The following is a 9,426-nucleotide window of genomic DNA, read 5'->3' as shown; positions in this document are numbered from 1 at the left end:
AATGGAAAATAGGGGCGGGTTCAAAAGTTGCCCTTTCAAAACTTAAATTCATGAAAATCTATTTACTGTTAAAATGAATAACCAAGAGGGCCCAATTAGTGACGTTTCATTGGATAAAGACATGAGCTTGCAGAAAAAAACTACCAAGGTTTTCTCCGTTATTTTGCTAGTCACTTTTTCAGCATTGACCTGGCTGTCATTTGTAATTTGTCCCTCGTGTTTTCCAACGGCGGCTATAAAAGTCTCTGATAGCAAACAGATCTGGGACACTGCTTTATTTAGTTTAGGTTGCAGTCACCCATGGAGCCAAGGGTTTTTACTCCGAGTGAGTGATGTATCATTACTAAAGCAGTAGTAAAATACGACAGCAGACTTTTTACAAAGGCAGATTGCCATGAATCGATTTCAAATATAGGAAATATATTCAATAAAATAATTATGAAATCATATCATAAAAAACAAGGTCCACTGACAAAGTCACAGTATTTAATTGCAGGTATTTAATTTCAAGGCTGGCACGATGAATTCTCAAGCTGCACGGTCATCTCCCACCTGGGAAAGACTATTTTGTCGACTTGTGCAGGAGTGTCCGAGGCTGGGAGCCGTACGTTAGTTAGACGAACAGTTGGATGACGGGTTGTACAGAATCTGTTGAATGAAAACCACAACAGCGCTGGTGAGGGCAGGTGTCTCAGTCTCGCGGCCGCATCCTGCCCGCCGCAGGTGTCCGACTAGCGCCGCCGGACCGTCAGCGCCGCCCCCTCGCCGGGTACCGGTCGCCGGTCGGACCGTCAGCACCACACTTCAATATTAACCCCGAAGTTTAGTTTCTGACTCACCGATCAGTCGAGTATTTGTACGTAAAATCCACCCGCCGCTGTTTCCTCGTGAAGACGTCGATCGCAGCGGTGTAAACTCGTCTCAGATCGGTGATATCGTTGAACACCGCCGTCATATTGACTTTGAATTTCGCGGGGATTAGCCTTACAACGTGGCTGGCGTAGTGACGTCACCGCGCAAATGTCCAGCAATATCTCGATTTTAATTGGTCCATGTGAAACGTAACGCAGATGATTACTTGTATAACTTGCAAAGGTACAGCAGAGTTGTAATTTTCGCCGTAACCCTATGAGTGACTAATAATTGGCGCTATAAACACATAAAGTGTTCTCTTATAGTGTGAGGCACTTAAACAAACAGAAAAAAAAATCGAATCCAGTCGGCCAATGAGGAAGTAATACAAGTTTTGAGAATCTGCATCTATCCACCATATTATATTCAACTATATGATGAAACACCATCAGGTTTGAGTTCACCGCGATGTTAAAACACTCAGTGCCTTTGTGTTACACAAGGAAATAAGTACCGGGAATACCGGGTCTCTGTATAAGCATGACGACGAGTCATATGTGCAAGTATTTACTCAGATACATCAGACATCTTTCCTCCAAGATTCACATGTTGCATGTAATATATTTCCACAAATACAAGTTGAAGTAGTCTAAAGGAAAGGATACGAATTCTTGAAAACAGCACATCGTTCAGTACAACATATTATCATTCTACACTGTGCACAGACCACAACTGATTTGAATAGCATTTAGTAATAAATTATTTTAAAAAATTGTAGCCAAATGTTTTTTAGTGATAGGGATTCTGTTTGGGTCTCAAACAGACAACTCTGGTCAAATGCTATTCTTGCATGGCCAGTTAACGATGCGCTTCATTGAAGCTGCAATAAAACAAAGGAAAGAAGCGTGAACTTGCATGCAAAACCCTCAATTGTCCCCTTTTAAGTAAGAGGTGGATGGGGAACCTTACTGGACTCTGACAAAACGGCAAGAAAGGGACCACCAAGTAAATGTCTTCAAAGGGAAAGGAGGGCATTTCAGACCAGAATATCACTGTGCACTTTTTTTTAGATACCACCCTATAGTACATTAAATGAATACCCAATACCTTCATAGTTCTACAAACATATAATGTTTTGAAAAACCTGGTATGTACAATGCAATGAGCAGTTTTTAAACTCGTTGTGCTATATATTTTCATAGACACAGATAACATGAAAAAGCTCATCATCTTGCAACAGGAAAGTTGAATATCTTGTGCGGTCTTACGTAGATGATATTGCAAGCTGCAAAATGTATTTACTTACCCGATAAATAATATTGTCTGGATATATTTAGAATCCTTTCATTTCCTTAAATGGAGTAATTGAACGTGCAATTAGAACAAAAAAAAACAAAAATAAGAAACGTGAGCATTTTTAACAGAACGACGCTCCAGTGTGTGAGCTCTTTTCACAATGCACGTAGCACCCTCTTGTGGCCGAGTTCTCACACTACATCTAACGCATTGACCAATAGAAAAGGCGGTGGCTGCAGCTCAATGTTTTCACTTTATTTCAACTAACGACAAAAAGAAACGTTTTGCTTTTACTAAATACCTACAACTTACTGCTCACTCATTTTTTAAGTTCACTTAAATTAAACAAACTAATTACTTTATTGTTACCTAATAAAGGCAAAGACACCACAACAATATACTTTAAAAGAACACTCACTGGGTTTATTCAGCTGCATTACAACATTTATTTAAAAAAAAAAATTGCATAATTTACAAATCGAGTCTGAATAATAAACATTTGACATTGTTATTACTTCTGATTCCAATTCTCCAATATAAAACATGTGTTTTATTACTCACGTAATAACCTTACAATAATCAATAAAATGACTGTTCTCCATCCTCTTGTCATATTCGATGTAAAAGCGAATTGTACAATCAGGCATCGATGAGAATTACATTCGTGAACACGTGACATTTCAAAATTAACAGAACAATATATTGGCTCGTATTTCCCCTTCAACAACACAAAACACGTCAGTAACGTTCGGGGAGGTCAGGTCAGGTCAGGTGAACTCTGAATGACCTTATTCTCCTGACACCACGTTCCGCGTTCCAGTGACGTTTGGTGAGGTCAGTAAGTGACATATCGCCGCTAGTTATAGGGAACACGTCATTACCCACAATGCAATGTGGGCAGCGTTTGGTCCATTTCAGACCCAATAACGTGAAAAATAAACAATTTAATACGACTAAAAACGTTGGAAAACAATGTATGGGACGTTACCAAGCCATGGACATCAAAAAAAAAAAAAGAACCCGAGCCAGAAAAATCGGCAAACCGTGCCAACCATGAGTGAAACTCCTGGTCGAGATATAGATGTCTAGCTCGAGAAATTCCAAACAGCAGTAGCCAAGCGTTCCTTGGACCTAGGGCGCCTGCTATGACGGCAGTGTGGTACATTGGACGTCGGCGCGGGCTGTGGCTCCTAGTTGGCCTGTAGGCAAGGTGGTGGGTGGGACGCCTCTTGTCAGCTAGGGGTCCTAGACAGCGGCCTGTTCTGATGTCTGACTGTGCCACTGGCGGCAGGCCTATTGGTCAGCCTGGAGGTGGGGGGCCCCACCCCACAACTAAACATGTTCAATGAAATGTCCGACGCACGGACGCATTATTGCGTCTCGGGCCGCTCCGAAAATGGTATTCAAACGAGTGTTACAGTTTCAGCTGGTGTTGATGATGATTCGTTCTACCGTATTAGTAATAGTGTAATCATTTGTATTTACCTGTACTATCCAGGCCAGATGCCGTGTTAGATGTTAGTTAGACGAACAGTTGGATGACGGGTTGTACAGAATCTGTTGAATGAAAACCACAACAGCGCTGGTGAGGGCAGGTGTCTCAGTCTCGCGGCCGCATCCTGCCCGCCGCAGGTGTCCGACTAGTTTCCTCGTGAAGACGTCGATCGCAGCGGTGTAAACTCGTCTCAGATCGGTGATATCGTTGAACACCGCCGTCATATTGACTTTGAATTTCGCGGGGATTAGCCTTACAACGTAGCTGGCGTAGTGACGTCACCGCGCAAATGTCCAGCAATATCTCGATTTTAATCACTCCGAGTGAGTGATGTATCATTACTAAAGCAGTAGTAAAATACGACAGCAGACTTTTTACAAAGGCAGATTGCCATGAATCGATTTCAAATATAGGAAATATATTCAATAAAATAATTATGAAATCATATCATAAAAAACAAGGTCCACTGACAAAGGCACAGTATTTAATTGCAGGTATTTAATTTCGAGGCTGGCACGATGAATTCTCAAGCTGCACGGTCATCTCCCACCTGGGAAAGACTATTTTGTCGACTTGTGCAGGGGTGTCCGAGGCTGGGAGCCGTACGTTAGTTAGACGAACAGTTGGATGACGGGTTGTACAGAATCTGTTGAATGAAAACCACAACAGCGCTGGTGAGGGCAGGTGTCTCAGTCTCGCGGCCGCATCCTGCCCGCCACAGGTGTCCGACTAGCGCCGCCGGACCGTCAGCGCCACACTTCAATATTAACCCCGAAGTTTAGTTTCTGACTCACCGATCAGTCGATTATTTGTACGTAAAATCCACCCGCCGCTGTTTCCTCGTGAAGACGTCGATCGCAGCGGTGTAAACTCGTCTCAGATCGGTGATATCGTTGAACACCGCCGTCATATTGACTTTGAATTTCGCGGGGATTAGCCTTACAACGTGGCTGGTGTAGTGACGTCACCGCGCAAATGTCCAGCAATATCTCGATTTTAATTGGTCCATGTGAAACGTAACGCAGATGCTTACTTGTATAACTTGCAAAGGTACAGCAGAGTTGTAATTTTCGCCGTAACCCTATGAGTGACTAATAATTGGCGCTATAAACACATAAAGTGTTCTCTTATAGTGTGAGGCACTTAAACAAACAGAAAAAAAAAATCGAATCCAGTCGGCCAATGAGGAAGTAATACAAGTTTTGAGAATCTGCATCTATCCACCATATTATATTCAACTATATGATGAAACACCATCGGGTTTGAGTTCACCGCGATGTTAAAACACTCAGTGCCTTTGTGTTACACAAGGAAATAAGTACCGGGAATACCGGGTCTCTGTATAAGCATGACGACGAGTCATATGTGCAAGTATTTACTCAGATACATCAGACATCTTTCCTCCAAGATTCACATGTTGCATGTAATATATTTCCACAAATACAAGTTGAAGTAGTCTAAAGGAAAGGATACGAATTCTTGAAAACAGCACATCGTTCAGTACAACATATTATCATTCTACACTGTGCACAGACCACAACTGATTTGAATAGCATTTAGTAATAAATAATTTAAAAAAATTGTAGCCAAATGTTTTTTAGTGATAGGGATTCTGTTTGGGTCTCAAACAGACAACTCTGGTCAAATGCTATTCTTGTATGGTCAGTTAACGATTCGCTTCATTGAAGCTGCAATAAAACAAAGGAAAGAAGCGTGAACTTGCATGCAAAACCCTCAATTGTCCCCTTTTAAGTAAGAGGTGGATGGGGAACCTTACTGGACTCTGACAAAACGGCAAGAAAAGGACCACCAAGTAAATGTCTTCAAAGGGAAAGGAGGGCATTTCAGACCAGAATATCACTGTGCACTTTTTTTTAGATACCACCCTATAGTACATTAAATGAATACCCAATACCTTCATAGTTCTACAAACATATAATGTTTTGAAAAACCTGGTATGTACAATGCAATGAGCAGTTTTTAAACTCGTTGTGCTATATATTTTCATAGACACAGATAACATGAAAAAGCTCATCATCTTGCAACAGGAAAGTTGAATATCTTGTGCGGTCTTACGTAGATGATATTGCAAGCTGCAAAATGTATTTACTTACCCGATAAATAATATTGTCTGGATATATTTAGAATCCTTTCATTTCCTTAAATGGAGTAATTGAACGTGCAATTAGAACAAAAAAAAAAAAAAATAAGAAACGTGAGCATTTTTTAACAGAACGACGCTCCAGTGTGTGAGCTCTTTTCACAATGCACGTAGCACCCTCTTGTGGCCGAGTTCTCACACTACATCTAACGCATTGACCAATAGAAAAGGCGGTGGCTGCAGCTCAATGTTTTCACTTTATTTCAACTAACGACAAAAAGAAACGTTTTGCTTTTACTAAATACCTACAACTTACTGCTCACTCATTTTTTAAGTTCACTTAAATTAAACAAACTAATTACTTTATTGTTACCTAATAAAGGCAAAGACACCACAACAATATACTTTAAAAGAACACTCACTGGGTTTATTCAGCTGCATTACAACATTTATTTTAAAAAAAAAATTGCATAATTTACAAATCGAGTCTGAATAATAAACATTTGACATTGTTATTACTTCTGATTCCAATTCTCCAATATAAAACATGTGTTTTATTACTCACGTAATAACCTTACAATAATCAATAAAATGACTGTTCTCCATCCTCTTGTCATATTCGATGTAAAAGCGAATTGTACAATCAGGCATCGATGAGAATTACATTCGTGAACACGTGACATTTCAAAATTAACAGAACAATCTATTGGCTCGTATTTCCCCTTCAACACTTCAACTCTCTCTTCAACTCTTGTCACCTGTTCTGATGTCTGACTGTGCCACTGGCGGCAGGCCTATTGGTCAGCCTGGAGGTGGGGGGCCCCACCCCACAACTAAACATGTTCAATGAAATGTCCGACGCACGGACGCATTATTGCGTCTCGGGCCGCTCCGAAAATGGCAAACGAGTGTTACAGTTTCAGCTGGTGTTGATGATGATTCGTTCTACCGTATTAGTAATAGTGTAATCATTTGTATTTACCTGTACTATCCAGGCCAGATGCCTTGTTAGATGTTAGTTAGACGAACAGTTGGATGACGGGTTGTACAGAATCTGTTGAATGAAAACCACAACAGCGCTGGTGAGGGCAGGTGTCTCAGTCTCGCGGCCGCATCCTGCCCGCCGCAGGTGTCCGACTAGTTTCCTCGTGAAGACGTCGATCGCAGCGGTGTAAACTCGTCTCAGATCGGTGATATCGTTGAACACCGCCGTCATATTGACTTTGAATTTCGCGGGGATTAGCCTTACAACGTAGCTGGCGTAGTGACGTCACCGCGCAAATGTCCAGCAATATCTCGATTTTAATCACTCCGAGTGAGTGATGTATCATTACTAAAGCAGTAGTAAAATACGACAGCAGACTTTTTACAAAGGCAGATTGCCATGAATCGATTTCAAATATAGGAAATATATTCAATAAAATAATTATGAAATCATATCATAAAAAACAAGGTCCACTGACAAAGTCACAGTATTTAATTGCAGGTATTTAATTTCAAGGCTGACACGATGAATTCTCAAGCTGCACGGTCATCTCCCACCTGGTAAAGACTATTTTGTCGACTTGTGCAGGAGTGTCCGAGGCTGGGAGCCGTACGTTAGTTAGACGAACAGTTGGATGACGGGTTGTACAGAATCTGTTGAATGAAAACCACAACAGCGCTGGCGAGGGCAGGTGTCTCAGTCTCGCGGCCGCATCCTGCCCGCCGCAGGTGTCCGACTAGCGCCGCCGGACCGTCAGCGCCGCCCCCTCGCCGGGTACCGGTCGCCGGTCGGACCGTCAGCACCACACTTCAATATTAACCCCGAAGTTTAGTTTCTGACTCACCGATCAGTCGATTATTTGTACGTAAAATCCACCCGCCGCTGTTTCCTCGTGAAGACGTCGATCACAGCGGTGTAAACTCGTCTCAGATCGGTGATATCGTTGAACACCGCCGTCATATTGAATTTCGCGGGGATTAGCCTTACAACGTGGCTGGCGTAGTGACGTCACCGCGCAAATGTCCAGCAATATCTCGATTTTAATTGGTCCATGTGAAACGTAACGCTGATGATTACTTGTATAACTTGCAAAGGCACAGCAGAGTTGTAATTTTCGCCGTAACCCTGTGAGTGACTAATAATTGGCGCTATAAACACATAAAGTGTTCTCTTATAGTGTGAGGCACTTAAACAAACAGACCAAAAAAAATTGAATCGAAACCATATGTGCAAGTATTTACTCAGATACATCAGACATCTTTCCTCCAAGATTCACATGTTGCATGTAATATATTTCCACAAATACAAGTTGAAGTAGTCTAAAAGAAAGGATACGAATTCCTGAAAACACAGGTCATAGTGAACTTCGAGCTTAGTCCAGCACATCGTTAAGTACAACATATTATCATTCTACACTGTGCACAGACCACAACTGATTTGAATAGCATTTAGTAATAAATAATTTTAAAAAATTGTAGCCAAATGTTTTTTAGTGATAGGGATTCTGTTTGGGTCTCAAACAGACAACTCTGGTCAAATGCTATTCTTGCATGGTCAGTTAACGATTCGCTTCATTGAAGCTGCAATAAAACAAAGGAAAGAAGCGGACCGTCAGCACCACACTTCAATATTAACCCCGAAGTTTAGTTTCTGACTCACCGATCAGTCGATTATTTGTACGTAAAATCCACCCGCCGCTGTTTCCTCGTGAAGACGTCGATCGCAGCGGTGTAAACTCGTCTCAGATCGGTGATATCGTTGAACACCGCCGTCATATTGACTTTGAATTTCGCGGGGATTAGCCTTACAACGTGGCTGGCGTAGTGACGTCACCGCGCAAATGTCCAGCAATATCTCGATTTTAATTGGTCCATGTGAAACGTAACGCAGATGCTTACTTGTATAACTTGCAAAGGTACAGCAGAGTTGTAATTTTCGCCGTAACCCTATGAGTGACTAATAATTGGCGCTATAAACACATAAAGTGTTCTCTTATAGTGTGAGGCACTTAAACAAACAGAAAAAAAAAATCGAATCCAGTCGGCCAATGAGGAAGTAATACAAGTTTTGAGAATCTGCATCTATCCACCATATTATATATATATATATACACCATCGGGTTTGAGTTCACCGCGATGTAAAAACACTCAGTGCCTTTGTGTTACACAAGGAAATAAGTACCGGGAATACCGGGTCTCTGTATAAGCATGACGACGAGTCATATGTGCAAGTATTTACTCAGATACATCAGACATCTTTCCTCCAAGATTCACATGTTGCATGTAATATATTTCCACAAATACAAGTTGAAGTAGTCTAAAGGAAAGGATACGAATTCTTGAAAACAGCACATCGTTCAGTACAACATATTATCATTCTACACTGTGCACAGACCACAACTGATTTGAATAGCATTTAGTAATAAATAATTTAAAAAAATTGTAGCCAAATGTTTTTTAGTGATAGGGATTCTGTTTGGGTCTCAAACAGACAACTCTGGTCAAATGCTATTCTTGTATGGTCAGTTAACGATTCGCTTCATTGAAGCTGCAATAAAACAAAGGAAAGAAGCGTGAACTTGCATGCAAAACCCTCAATTGTCCCCTTTTAAGTAAGAGGTGGATGGGGAACCTTACTGGACTCTGACAAAACGGCAAGAAAAGGACCACCAAGTAAATGTCTTCAAAGGGAAAGGAG

This window comes from Gasterosteus aculeatus, chromosome 18 (genome assembly GCF_964276395.1).
Source record: "Gasterosteus aculeatus chromosome 18, fGasAcu3.hap1.1, whole genome shotgun sequence".
In the NCBI taxonomy this organism is placed as follows: domain Eukaryota; kingdom Metazoa; phylum Chordata; class Actinopteri; order Perciformes; family Gasterosteidae; genus Gasterosteus; species Gasterosteus aculeatus.
This window is presented reverse-complemented; position numbering follows the sequence as displayed.